The 15,865-nt window shown below is 36.7% G+C and overlaps 1 long non-coding RNA gene across 1 annotated transcript; it reads right to left on the bottom strand.

The window, feature by feature from the left end:
- Nucleotides 1–729: 729 nt before the first annotated feature.
- Nucleotides 730–12,656, bottom strand: LOC135156219 (uncharacterized). The gene is made up of 3 exons (XR_010295350.1): nucleotides 12,450–12,656; nucleotides 4,927–5,132; nucleotides 730–1,108 (listed from the first exon to the last, which is right to left on the bottom strand). It is a non-coding gene; the product is annotated as an uncharacterized LOC135156219 (long non-coding RNA).
- Between the last annotated feature and the right edge of the window lie 3,209 nt (nucleotides 12,657–15,865).

Genomic DNA, 15,865 nt, shown 5'->3' with positions numbered 1-15,865 from the left:
CGGTTGCTTTGCTCCCTCACATACCCCAACAATTTTATGTCCTCTACATTTCTTCTGCTTGGTCACTTCGCTCCCTCTCACATATTCCCCAAATCTCTTGTCTCTTGCATTTTTCTTCTCTGTCATTTCGCTCTCTCGCATATATTGCAAAATAATTTTCTGCTGTCGCTTCGCTCCCTTGTACATATCCCAAAAAATTTTTGCCCCCCCCCCATATTTTTTTTTTCTGCAGACAGCCATGTCCCGTTCATACTCTCTCTCCAATACATTGAAATGATGGGGGGGGGGCACTTTGGATATGAGAGTTACTGAACAATTGAAAATCAGTGAATTATTTGGATTTTTTTCTTTTGTTTAGTTAATATTTTCTGTGTGAGTGAAACTTCCGAAGGATTATACCCGTTTCGTTACATAAAACATACAAGTATTTTGAGAAATACCAACAGAAAAAAAAACCCAGATTCTTCCTGACTGTTCAAATCCTTAAAAAAATTATGGTAATCTTCGCTTTCTCAGGCATTGATCACAGGCTCCCCCAACACCCGTCTCTCTTTCTCTATCACCCCCATTCTTAATTCATCTTTTTGTCTCTATCCAACAGCTCATTCATAACTATCGCCTTGTTCTATCCTGTTCTATTCTTCTGTCAGCTTGCTGTCATTCCTACTTTTCACAAACTTTTTTCTCTTCTGACATTCTAAGTCAGAATGAATATACTGTAAGACATCATTTTTGCAACACGTTCAAATTTAATGAATGCACTTTTGTTACATGCCCAGTGGTAAACTTTTTCATTGAGCTATTTTAAATAATCAGAATGCACATAGCGTAAATTATTTGTTGTAAAGTTTTGCGAGTCATGTTTGTCCAAACTTAAGAGCAAGTAATGTACACGGCGGGACTTCTGCTGTGTGGTTTCAGCCTCTTCTCCAAGTTTTTAATAGTCCATTATTGCTGTTATCTTCCACTTTACCCCTCTTGGACTTTCTGATATTGAGTAGGAGTGGTCCTCGAGAAATGAAGGTGCTGAAGACTTTGCAGTATCTGGGAGGTTGTTTGCTGAATCAAAACGTCTTTCTTTCGGGGAATTCCTTGGCTTGGATGAACTCTGTACGAGATGAATGAATTAAAAAAAAGAAACATATAAGAAATATTGAACAAAAACAGATAGAAGAATGAAAAGATAGCTTTAAATTTTTCAATTAAATATTCGATAATACATGAAGAATAATATTTATTTAGGAATCAAACCTTTTCCAGTGACTTGCAACAAAATAAATGTTTTTTTTTTAATATTCATGATGATATATTAACCCTATCTAGCCCCGGGGGGGGGGGGGGCTTAATAAGCTTAATAAGCCCCCCCATCCACATTTTTCACGATAAGTCCACAATGAGAAACGAGGTACCACAATTTTTTTTTTCGTTCAATTCTCGCAGAGCTTTTAGACAAAATTCGAGACGCCCAGATACGCAGTTACGCAACATTTTATGAGTTCATGTTGGACCGAAAATTGCTCAAAAATATTATTTTGTATACATATTTAATCCAATGGAAATTCTATTTTCAGTCATAATTGACAAATGCATCATTATTCTTGCACTAATTGGTTGGAAATAATCAAATCTTGCTTTTTATAATTGGAATAGTGCCACGAAGTGATCCCATTGAAAAAAAACTATAAAATACATAAGGCCCCAAAACAAAGAAATACGTATGGAATTATAGAACCAATAAAATACATAAAAGTAGAAATTTGATTTACCATTTCTTCAGGAGCACATTTGTTTAGAAATCATAGAATTTGGGGAATCATTTAGGGATTTATCTTTAACCCTAAATAGACTGGGCTATTTCGACGCCTAAGAAGACGGGGGGGGGGCTGATTCAGCCCCCCTTATGATCTCGGCCGTTGATCTCGCAATCGCGACGAAAATTGGCACGCGCGTTACCCATGGCATTATCTACAATACCATAATATCAAAATCTGCTCAAAAATATTATTTTGTATACATATTTAATCCAATGGAAATTCTATTTTCAGTCATAATTGACAAAGGCATCATTATTCTTGCACTGATTGGTTGAAAATAATCAAATCTTTGCTTTTTATAATTGGAATAGTACCACGAAGTGATCTCTTTGAAAAACAAGTGGAACGCCTCTGGCAGTCTCGCCTGCATTACACAATTTAATATAGCAGCAGTGCTAACTTTGAAAACTACTATAAAATAATCATTCACAAAAACATCATTCATATAATGACATAATACCACGTTCATTGACCATAAATGACATTTGAACGGAGACTTAAGACTGTCAACTACACCCATGTCCACATTTCATTCACTCTATCCATAAACTTTCAAAGTTATGATGGCACTTCAACAATTACCCCAACATGGCCTAAGTTTATTGACCTTAACTGACCTTTGACTTGGTTTTGTGACCTGAAACTCACAGGGGATGTTCAGTGATGCTTGATTACTCTTATATCCCAAGTGTTATGAACTAGATCCATAAACTTTCATAGTTAGGATGGTAATTCAACAAATACCCCCAACACGGCCAAAGTTCATTGACCTTTAATGACCTTTGACCATGGTCATGTGACCTGAAACTCGTACAGGATGTTCAGTGATACTTGATTACTCTTATGTCCAAGTTTTATGAACTAGATCCATAAACTTTCAGAGCTAGGATGGTAATTTAACATATACCCCCAACACGGCCAAAGTTCATTGACCTTAAATGACCATTCACCATGGTCATGTGACCTGAAACTCGCACAGGATATTCAGTGGTACTTGATTAACCTAATGTCCAAGTTTCATGAACTAAATCCATAAATTTTCAAAGTTATGATGGTAATTCAACAAATACCCCCAACTTGGCAAAAGTTCATTGACCCTAAATGACCTTTGACCTTGGTCATGTGACCTGAAACTCAGGCAGGATGTTCACTAATACTTGATTAACCTTATGTCCAAGTTTCATGGACTAGATCCATAAATTTTCAAAGTTATGATAGTAATTCAACAAATACCCCCAACTTGACCAAAGTTCATTGACCCTAAATGACCTTTGACCTTGGTCACGTGACCTGAAACTCGAGCAGGATGTTTACCAATACTTGATTAACCTTATTCCCAAGTTTCATGAACTAGGTCCATATACTTTCTAAGTTATGATGTCATTTCAAAAACTTAACCTTAGGTTAAGATTTGATGTTGACGCCGCCGCCGCCGTCGGAAAAGCGGCGCCTATAGTCTCGCTCTGCTATGCAGGCGAGACAAAAACCAATAAAATACATAAGGCCCCAAAACTAAGAAATACGTATGGAATTATAGAACCAATACATAAGATTAGAAATTTGATTTACCATTTTTTTCAGGAGCACATTTGTTTAGAAATCATAGAATTTGGGGAATTATTTAGAGATTTACCTTTAAAGCAGAGAATTCTATATTTAGGCATAAATTAGCATTATTAATTTATTACAAATAAATTTAAATTCTGTAATATCAGCGATACACCCTTAGCTCCATGCTTGCAGATTACATTGATGGTGACGTGTGTATTGGTTTTCGTTGCGATCGACGGAGATCTGAAGAGGGGGACCAAAAAGCCTCCCCCCCCCCCCCCCGGGCTATGCAATCTAAAAGTAGCCCAGGATTATTATGTAGGGTAAATTGGTGGAAAGTACATGAAACGTAGCCTTAGTCACAAAATAGCATAATTTTCAAAAAGTAAATTTATGATAAAACCTAATAATAATAATAATAATCCGCTTTTATATAGCGCTTAATACATCGAATGAAAAGATAGCTTAAAATTTTTCAATTAAATATTTGATAATAGTATGAAGAATAATATTTATTTAGGAATCAAACCTTTTCCAGTGACTTGCAACAAAATAAATGTTTTTTTTTTTTTATATTCATGATGATATATTAACCCTATCTAGCCCCTGGGGGGGGGGGGCTTAATAAGCCCCCCTATCCACATTTTTCACGATAAGTCCACAATGAGAAACGAGGTACCACAATTTTTTTTTCCGTTCAATTCTCGCAGAGCTTTTGAGACCAAATTCAAGACGCCCGGATACGCAGTTACCCAACATTTTATGAGTTTATGTTGGACCAAAAATTGCTAAAAAATATTATTTTGTATACATATTTAATCCAATGGAAATTCTGTTTTCAGTCATAATTGACAAATGCATCATTATTCTTGCACTGATTGGTTGAAAATAATCAAATCTTTGCTTTTTATAATTGGAATAGTACCACGAAGTGATCCCATTGAAAAAAACCAATAAAATACATAAGGCCCCAAAACTAAGAAATACGTATGGAATTATAAAACCAATAAAATACATAAGATTAGAAATTTGATTTACCATTTTTTTCAGGAGCACATTTGTTTAGAAATCATAGAATTCGGGGAATTATTTAGAGATTTACCTTTAAAGCAGAGAATTCTATATTTAGGCATAAATTAGCATTATTAATTTATTAAAAATAAATTTAAATTCTGTAATATCAGCGATACACCCTTAGCTCCATGCTTGCAGATTACATTGATGGTGACGTGTGTATTGGTTTTCGTTGCGATCGACGGAGATCTGAAGAGGGGGACCAAAAAGCCTCCCCCCCCCCCCCCGGGCTATGCAATCTAAAAGTAGCCCAGGATTATTATGTAGGGTAAACCAAATTTTTAATATATTTGTTCATTTAGTAAGAGTTTACTGTAAATACACAGTAAAGGCCCAGGTCCATGGTTAACCTCCCAAATAGGATAATTTTCATCTCTATTTGGCTACTGAAAATGGAATATTTAAAGCAATGTTTTATCAAACCAAAGGTAGATAATACAGAGAAAATATTTCTTCAGAACACATGTATGATATAGATCTACTCTACCTTCTGAAGACGAGGCAGGAAATCAAATATGGTTGGGACAGCATCCTGTCTAAGACGTGTCACTTGCCCAGTCCTGTCAAAGCTACCATCTTCAAAATGAGCAAAACGGAGTACAAAGCTCTTGGAACAATTCAATGAAGCTCGCTTCATATTGACCATCCATACTGTGTTACAGTACCGGTTCAGTCCAACGGCTGAATGGGAATCTGCAGCAAATGTAAACACATGTCATAAAATCAATTACACATAATTAAGAAAATTTGACGTGTCCAAAGGACACAGATGCCCCTGCTTAACGCGATCAGAAATCCATTCAATATGATTGAACTTAATATCATACAGAAACCAATATGCATATATATATAATTAACAAATTCAGACCTTTGAACCGACTTGCATATATAATGAGATGTGACCTTTGACCTGCGGACTCCGAATTCGAACTTAGCCTGTATTTTGTGGTCATCTACCTACACACCAAAATTTTTTTTAAATCCATTAAATATTTTTCGAGTTATTGCGCGGAAACCCAAGTGGGGGGGGGGGGACGGACAGGGGCAACGCTTAATGCCCCCTCTGGGCTTCGTCTGTGGGGGCATAAAAACTCTAGGCCTACATGTACTCAGCAGGGGCCCGTTTCTCAACACTTGGACAAGTTAGTCATATAACTTTATCTACCAAACACAGAGTTAGTTCCAATCTTACCCAAAAGGATTAACTAGAATCCATTGATATCGTATACTATTGGTGGAAAGTACATGAAACGTAGCCTTAGTCACAAAATAGCATAATTTTCAAAAAGTAAATTTATGATAAAACCTAATAATAATAATAATAATCCGCTTTTATATAGCGCTTAATACATCGAATGAAAAGATAGCTTAAAATTTTTCAATTAAATATTTGATAATAGTAATATTTATTTAGGAATCAAACCTTTTCCAGTGACTTGCAACAAAATAAATGTTTTTTTTTTTTATATTCATGATGATATATTAACCCTATCTAGCCCCTGGGGGGGGGGGGGCTTAATAAGCCCCCCTATCCACATTTTTCACGATAAGTCCACAATGAGAAACGAGGTACCACAATTTTTTTTCCGTTCAATTCTCGCAGAGCTTTTGAGACCAAATTCAAGACGCCCGGATACGCAGTTACCCAACATTTTATGAGTTTATGTTGGACCAAAAATTGCTAAAAAATATTATTTTGTATACATATTTAATCCAATGGAAATTCTGTTTTCAGTCATAATTGACAAATGCATCATTATTCTTGCACTGATTGGTTGAAAATAATCAAATCTTTGCTTTTTATAATTGGAATAGTACCACGAAGTGATCCCATTGAAAAAAAACCAATAAAATACATAAGGCCCCAAAACTAAGAAATACGTATGGAATTATAAAACCAATAAAATACATAAGATTAGAAATTTGATTTACCATTTTTTTCAGGAGCACATTTGTTTAGAAATCATAGAATTTGGGGAATTATTTAGAGATTTACCTTTAAAGCAGAGAATTCTATATTTAGGCATAAATTAGCATTATTAATTTATTAAAAATAAATTTAAATTCTGTAAAATCAGCGATACACCCTTAGCTCCATGCTTGCAGATTACATTGATGGTGACGTGTGTATTGGTTTTCGTTGCGATCGACGGAGATCTGAAGAGGGGGACCAAAAAGCCTCCCCCCCCCCCCCCCGGGCTATGCAATCTAAAAGTAGCCCAGGATTATTATGTAGGGTAAACCAAATTTTTAATATATTTGTTCATTTAGTAAGAGTTTACTGTAAATACACAGTAAAGGCCCAGGTCCATGGTTACCCTCCCAAATAGGATAATTTTCATCTCTATTTGGCTACTGAAAATGGAATATTTAAAGCAATGTTTTATCAAACCAAAGGTAGATAATACAGAGAAAATATTTCTTCAGAACACATGTATGATATAGATCTACTCTACCTTCTGAAGACGAGGCAGGAAATCAAATATGGTTGGGACAGCATCCTGTCTATAAAGACGTGTCACTTGCCCAGTCCTGTCAAAGCTACCATCTTCAAAATGAGCAAAACGGAGTACAAAGCTCTTGGAAGAATTCAATGAAGCTCGCTTCATATTGACCATCCATACTGTGTTACAGTACCGGTTCAGTCCAACGGGCTGAATGGGAATCTGCAGCAAATGTAAACACATGTCATAAAATCAATTACACATAATTAAGAAAATTTGACGTGTCCAAAGGACACAGATGCCCCTGCTTAACGCGATCAGAAATCCATTCAATATGATTGAACTTAATATCATACAGAAACCAATATGCATATATATATAATTAACAAATTCAGACCTTTGAACCGACTTGCATATATAATGAGATGTGACCTTTGACCTGCGGACTCCGAATTCGAACTTAGCCTGTATTTTGTGGTCATCTACCTACACACCAAAATTTTTTTTAAATCCATTAAATATTTTTCGAGTTATTGCGCGGAAACCCAAGTGGGGGGGGGGGGGGGACGGACAGGGGCAACGCTTAATGCCCCCTCTGGGCTTCGTCTGTGGGGGCATAAAAACTCTAGGCCTACATGTACTCAGCAGGGGCCCGTTTCTCAACACTTGGACAAGTTAGTCATATAACTTTATCTACCAAACACAGAGTTAGTTCCAATCTTACCCAAAAGGATTAACTAGAATCCATTGATATCGTATACTATTGGTGGAAAGTACATGAAACGTAGCCTTAGTCACAAAATAGCATAATTTTCAAAAAGTAAATTTATGATAAAACCTAATAATAATAATAATAATCCGCTTTTATATAGCGCTTAATACATCGAATGAAAAGATAGCTTAACATTTTTCAATTAAATATTTGATAATAGTACATGAAGAATAATATTTATTTAGGAATCAAACCTTTTCCAGTGACTTGCAACAAAATAAATGTTTTTTTTTTTTATATTCATGATATATTAACCCTATCTAGCCCCTGGGGGGGGGGGCTTAATAAGCCCCCTATCCACATTTTTCACGATAAGTCCACAATGAGAAACGAGGTACCACAATTTTTTTTTCCGTTCAATTCTCGCAGAGCTTTTGAGACCAAATTCAAGACGCCCGGATACGCAGTTACCCAACATTTTATGAGTTTATGTTGGACCAAAAATTGCTAAAAAATATTATTTTGTATACATATTTAATCCAATGGAAATTCTGTTTTCAGTCATAATTGACAAATGCATCATTATTCTTGCACTGATTGGTTGAAAATAATCAAATCTTTGCTTTTTATAATTGGAATAGTACCACGAAGTGATCCCATTGAAAAAAACCAATAAAATACATAAGACCCCAAAACTAAGAAATACGTATGGAATTATAAAACCAATAAAATACATAAGATTAGAAATTTGATTTACCATTTTTTTCAGGAGCACATTTGTTTAGAAATCATAGAATTTGGGGAATTATTTAGAGATTTACCTTTAAAGCAGAGAATTCTATATTTAGGCATAAATTAGCATTATTAATTTATTAAAAATAAATTTAAATTCTGTAAAATCAGCGATACACCCTTAGCTCCATGCTTGCAGATTACATTGATGGTGACGTGTGTATTGGTTTTCGTTGCGATCGACGGAGATCTGAAGAGGGGGACCAAAAAGCCTCCCCCCCCCCCCCGGGCTATGCAATCTAAAAGTAGCCCAGGATTATTATGTAGGGTAAACCAAATTTTTTATATATTTGTTCATTTAGTAAGAGTTTACTGTAAATACACAGTAAAGGCCCAGGTCCATGGTTACCCTCCCAAATAGGATAATTTTCATCTCTATTTGGCTACTGAAAATGGAATATTTAAAAAAAAAGGAGGAATTACCTCCTTTTTTGTTGGAAAAGTATTGTAGGATATGATTTTAATTACTGAATATGTTAAAAAATAGCTCAAAGTTATATTCTCATGAAAAGTTGATTTTTTTTCTCGCTCGCTCAGGACTTATATATATATATATATAAAGCAGCCTTTTGGCACATGTTCTATACTGCGCCCCTCGTTGTTTTTTTGTTCGATTTATTGCGCGGAAACCAAGTGGGGGGGCGGGCGAATCAACGGACAGGGGCAACGCTTAATGCCCCCTCCGGACTTTGTCTGCGAGGGCATAATTACCAAGGAGCTGCATTTCTCAAAATAGTCGCCTTATTACACCATTACGCCTATTCATACCATGATATGACCGGGAAATTTTTGGCTCTTGCCCCCCCCCCCCCCCCTGGCCACCGAACCCTGTTACGCCGCTGTAAAAATGCTGTGCATCATCATCATCATCTACCTACACACCCAAATTTTTTAAAAATCTGTTGAATATTTCATAAGATATCTTTAAGGAGCTGTGATCTTTGACATGCATACTCCGAATTCGAACTTAGCCTGTATTGGTATCATCTACCTACACACTCAAATTTGTTTAAATATATAGAATATTTTATAAGTAATCATGCGGAAACTAAATTGCATATTTAATGAGCCGTGACCTTTGACCTGCCGACTACGAATTCGAACTTAACCTGTATTTTGGTGTCATCTACCTACACACTCAAATTCGTTTAAATATTTAGAATATTTCATAAGTAATCATGCGGAAACTAAATTGCATATTTAATGAGCCGTGACCTTTGACCTGCCGACTCCGAACTTAGCCTGTATTTGGTGTCATCTACCTACACACCATAATTTTTATGAATCTGTTGAATATTTAATAAGTCATCATGCGAAAACCAACTCGGATATTTCATGAGCTGTGACCTTGGACCTGCAGACTCCGAATTCAAAGTTAGCCTGTACTATGGTGTCATGTACCTACACACCAAATTTTTTTTAAATCAATATATATAAATCGAAATATATTTCGATTTATTGCGCGGAAACCAAGTGGGGGGGGGGCGGGCGAATCAACGGACAGGGGCAATGCTTAATGCCCCCTCCGGACTTTGTCTGCGGGGGCATAATTACCAAGGAGCTGCATTTCTCAAAATAGTCGCCTTATTACACCATTACGCCTATTCATACCATGATATGACCGGGAAATTTTTGGCTCTTGCCCCCCCCCCCCCCTGGCCACCGAACCCTGTTACGCCGCCGTAAAAATGCTGTGCATCATCATCATCATCTACCTACACACCCAAATTTTTTAAAAATCTGTTGCATATTTCATAAGATATCTTTAAGGAGCTGTGATCTTTGACCTGCATACTCCGAATTCGAACTTAGCCTGTATTGGTATCATCTACCTACACACTCAAATTTGTTTAAATATGTAGAATATTTTTAAAGTAATCATGTGGAAACTAAATTGCATATTTAATGAGCCGTGACCTTTGACCTGCCGACTACGAATTCGAACTTAACCTGTATTTTGGTGTCATCTACCTACACACTCAAATTCGTTTAAATATGTAGAATATTTCATAAGTCATCATGTGGAAACCAACTCGGATATTTCATGAGCTGTGACCTTGGACCTGCAGACTCCGAATTCAAAGTTAGCCTGTACTATGGTGTCACATACCTACACACCAAAAATTTTTTTAATCAATATATATAAATCAAAATATATTTCGATTTATTGCACGGAAACCAAGTGGGGGGGGCGGGCGAATCAACGGACAGGGGCAACGCTTAATGCCCCCTCCAGGCTTTGTCTGCGGGGGCATAATTACCAAGGAGCTGCATTTCTCAAAATAGTCGCCTTATTACACCATTACGCCTATTCATACCATGATATGACCGGGAAATTTTTGGCTCTTGCCCCCCCCCCCCCCCTGGCCACCGAACCCTGTTACGCCGCTGTAAAAATGCTGTGCATCATCATCATCATCTACCTACACACCCAAATTTTTTTAAAATCTGTTGCATATTTCATAAGATATCTTTAAGGAGCTGTGATCTTTGACCTGCATACTCCGAATTCGAACTTAGCCTGTATTGGTATCATCTACCTACACACTCAAATTTGTTTAAATATGTAGAATATTTTTAAAGTAATCATGTGGAAACTAAATTGCATATTTAATGAGCCGTGACCTTTGACCTGCCGACTACGAATTCGAACTTAACCTGTATTTTGGTGTCATCTACCTACACACTCAAATTCGTTTAAATATGTAGAATATTTCATAAGTCATCATGTGGAAACCAACTCGGATATTTCATGAGCTGTGACCTTGGACCTGCAGACTCCGAATTCAAAGTTAGCCTGTACTATGGTGTCATGTACCTACACACCAATTTTTTTTTAAATCAATATATATAAATCGAAATATATTTCGATTTATTGCGCGGAAACCAATTGGGGGGGCGGGCGAATCAACGGACAGGGGCAACGCTTAATGCCCCCTCCGGACTTTGTCTGCGGGGGCATAATTACCGAGGAGCTGCATTTGAAGCGAGCCTGAATCAAGGCTGTGAAATTTATTAGCGCCACCATCAGGCTTCCTTTTATTTGCGTAAAAAGAAGAGACACGCAAAGTCACTTTCTAGTCCAAACTCCAAAGTAATCAAATTTGCTTTTTTTTAAATATGATTTTGATTTAGGCCTAATTAAAAATATACTATTGACTTTTTGTATTATGGCTACTCACCGCAAAGCGCCCCGGTGAGTAGCGAGGAGTTTCGGCAAATATTAATTCTGTATTGTAATGAAGCGATGTTTGCCAACTTCACAGAAATCCAGGGCCAAATGCAGTTCGGTGTACGAGGTTAGTACTATAGATCTATACATGTACTGTAGCAACTATATGTAGCCACTAACCTCGAACTAGTAATGAGTGGGGCCAGGGCTACCACAACTATACTAGTACAGCAGGCGATGGTTCGTGTAAGCTCCACTACACTTCACTACTGCTAACCTCTGCTTCACCTATACTGATTAATGGCTGGCTATACGAACCATTGCCTGAGTTTTTTAGGCCTAGTCACTCAAGGGTTCATTACATGCCGCCGCGCACAGAAAAATCAAGCAATAGAAGTTGTGTGTTGTGGACACCAGAAGTGGGATCACAGCACGCGTGACCCACTAGTTAGAAATCCATTGCCAAACGTGGTTAATGGTGCGAGGTTAGTATACTAATACTAACCTCGCAATACGCGTGAGTCACTGAGTGGAGTAGCCTAACGTTAGAGTTTCATACGGCATGTACGGCCAGGCATCAATAACTTTTGTTGTCATCCAATTTCAATGAAATTTTCAGCATTTTGCTCGGAATGAATTTTACATTATTTATTAAGATCAAGGCCTAAATATCTTCAACCTGTATAATTCATAACCATTTTACTTTTTAGGTGTGCAGAAAAGACCAACCCCCCCCCCCCCCAATGGTCTGCTGACTACAGTACATAAACTTAAATACACGGGACTAGTATTGTTACACAGCTTTTTGCAAATGCAAGTTTGGTAACGACTAACGAATTCCCATTTTTTTTTCAACGTAATTTTGAAGTCGAAAACATAGCTGAACTTACGAATGCAATGTCCGTCCACATCCTACCGATTAGAGCAGTTGTATGCAGCTCATGTAGGCATGAATAACGTGAAATCTAAGCTAATAAGTTCACCAACATGCCAATCTGAGCTGTGAAAAAGTGTGATCGTCCCGGAGCGAAAACAGCTTGAGCAAGGTGCAGCCAATCAGCGACCTTCTTATGTCCCCTTCGAGACAGAGGAGACGAAATGATTTTATGTCAAAAAGACTCAAAACACAAAATCATTTCGTCGACGAAATTTTTTGGTGGTTTTGACACAAAATCATTTCGTCGACAAAATTTTTTTGTGTTTTGACACAAAATCATTTCGTCAACGAAATTTTTTTGTGGTTTTGACACAAAATGATTTCGTCGACGGAATAGATTTTCGCATCGCAACGAAATAAATTTTGTGGACGCAATTACATTTAGTCTCGACGAAAATTGATTTTGTGTGACAAAAAATAATTTCGTATACGAAATAAAACTGCGTCATGACGAAATGATTTTCATATGAACAAAAACACATTTTGTGTACGGAATGGCGTGAATTGGACGGAATTTACCATCGGACATTTGGTGCGCCATTTCGTTTGATAAAAATTCATTTCGTATGGCACGCCAAATAAACTTTGTGGACGCAATTACATTTCGTCTAGACGAAATTGATTTCGTGCATTTCGTCGAGACGAAATTGATTTTGTGTGACAAAAAATAAATTTTGTGTACGAAATAAAAAAGCGTCATGACGAAATGATTTTCGTCTGAATAAAAACACATTTTGTGTACGGAATGCCGTGATTTGGACGGAATTCACTGGCGGACACTTGGCGCCCCATAAATATGAGCCGTCAGGGAGAGATTTTTTTCCTTGGAAGTTTCGCGAGGGGACAGGGGAGATAGAGGGGAGATGTGAAGGAATAGATAATTGGCTGATATTTGAACAGCCGCCAGCTACATCAGAGATGCACAGTGGGACCAGATGAGACTATGGTTTAGAGGTTAGCGCGATCTTACAAGGGTGCTGACTGCTGAGAATTAAACGTCACAAGAGAGAGAAGAGTTTGAGAGAGATAAAAAAATGGAGTAGAATACATGGATTGCACTGTGCAGAAGGGGAACGTTACAAAATAAACCAGCAATACAATAGAAGAAAGAACCAGCGAGCAATTCGAGAGCTAAAGACGAAAAGCTCCATATTTGTGAATTCGTAATTCAACTTCACCCCCCCCCCAAAAAAAAAAAGAGATTTTATGACCAAATTGAATGTGAATCTCATTAAGACTAACAAGTGGTCATTTAAATATTCGGTAAATAAGTATATTCACAAAAGTATTGGATTCAATAAAATATAGTGAAATCATATCGCGTAAATTCTAATGAGTCAAACGAACAAGGTGATTTACTTAAACATGAAAAGAATAAATCGCTGATTTAATCATTCTCCTTCAACCAACTAAATTGCATGACGCAGTATATCTACAGATGTATTATTTAAAATTATCTAGGTTATGGGATGTTCTTGAAAATGCGAGGCTTATTCTGAAAACAAGAGAGACAAGGTGATTTAACCACCCCATCCCCTTGAAGTACAGGTCTACTGGGGCTACTTCGGGCTAGTCCTTTCCGCCCTTACCCCCTTGAGCAGATTAAAGTACCTACTTATTGCGACTATCACCCCTCTAGGGGCGTATAGTAATAGTACAACATTTAGAATAGTACTTATACTTTATTCTTCTACTTCTCTTGCTGAAAGCTTGCTGAAACCATTTCATCATCAAACTCTTGAAATAGCACACAGAGCCAAAGTCCACTGAGAATTAATAACTAATGTTAGCAGAAGGTAATTCTTGACGATTTTTGTTAAACAGATCGTCTGATTTTTGGCGCGCGATTGCAAAATAGGCTTTGCTGGATTGGATCGGAATAGGAGTGTTTGAATTGCGAAATGAATGTCGTTGGGTGAAGTGGTCTGTGGTCAGACCAGGGGGGGGGGGGTTTCATGAAAAGTTTTGTCAGTGATAATCAAAGACTGATTTTCGTCTCAGCCAATCAGAAGCAAGGATTTTATTATGAATTAAGAGGGCCAAAATGAGATATGTTTTCAGAAAAGAATGAGAGAACGGAAGAGTGGTTGAAAAAAAAAACAATGAGAGATAGGAAAGGTCCACATTGGTGCAAGAGATAGGAAAGGACTCAGATATCATGTGCTTGTAAGATAATACTTCTGATTGTTGAATTGTACTCTCAATAAATACCCTAAATAAAGAGAAAGAGCGAAGTGCAGATTTTGATTCGTTCATGAACCAGGGAGTGGACAAAATATATATTTCCCTTTTTAAAGTTGAAATTGGAAAAGAATGAATTTAGCGTGATTTTGGGTTGAAATTCGAGATTTCACCATCACTTTTTGGTTGACAGTATATAAGAAATGTAAAAAATTACTTATAATCAGAATACAAACATAATGGAAGACGAGAAAGAAAAAAAGAAAGAAAGAAAGAAAGAAAGAAAGGAAGAAAGAAAGAAAGAAAGAAAGACAGAAAGACAAACAGAAAGAAAGAAAGAAAGAAAGAAAGACAGACAGACAGACAGAAAGACAGACAGACAGACAGACAGACAGACAGACAGAAAGAAAGAAAGAAAGAAAGAAAGAAAGAAAGAAAGAAAGAAAGAAAGAAAGAAAGAAAGAAAGAAAGAAAGAAAGAAAGACAGACAGACAGACAGAAAGAAAGAAAGAAAGAAAGAAAGAAAGAAAGAAAGAAAGAAAGAAAGAAAGAAAGAAAGAAAGAAAGAAAGAAAGAAAGAAAGAAAGAAAGAAAGAAAAAGAAAGAGAGAAAGAAAGAAAGAAAGAAAGACAGACAGACAAACAGAAAGAAAGAAAGAAACAAAGACAAACAGACAGAAAGAAAGAAAGAAGAGGGGAAGAGGAAGAAAAGAGTGACATGAGAGATGAAAGAACGTTATAAGAAGATGGAGAGAGGGGCATGAAAATGACGCATAGTCCCTAAAGGTGTTTGGGAACATAAAGAAGATAAGGGGAAACATTATGCCATACCTTTCGAAATCTGTGCATTACGTAAGTATTGTTTGGAATACTTCTTTCATATCTTCTGTAGATTGTACGTATTCAGCGTTAAAGATATATATCAAACGCACTGCGTCATAAAGATTGTAATCCCTGCTATTCAATCTGCATGTCGATTAGAATTTTGGATTGGAGGGGTGTGATGCTTTTTCTTATACATTATATAACTTATTTTATTTATTGTTGTTGTTGTTGTTTTTGTTTTTTACAATAACTATCAAAGGATCATTCACACATAATCCGCGATAGCTTGGGTGAAGTGTGATCCTGGATTGAACAAAATTTACTAATTAATGTCGTTTTGTTTTTGGTATAAAAAATAATTTTA

Source organism: Lytechinus pictus, chromosome 12, assembly GCF_037042905.1.
Source record: "Lytechinus pictus isolate F3 Inbred chromosome 12, Lp3.0, whole genome shotgun sequence".
Taxonomy (NCBI): domain Eukaryota; kingdom Metazoa; phylum Echinodermata; class Echinoidea; order Temnopleuroida; family Toxopneustidae; genus Lytechinus; species Lytechinus pictus.
The sequence above is the reverse complement of the archived record's forward strand: the minus strand, read 5'-3'. Positions and strand labels throughout refer to the sequence as shown.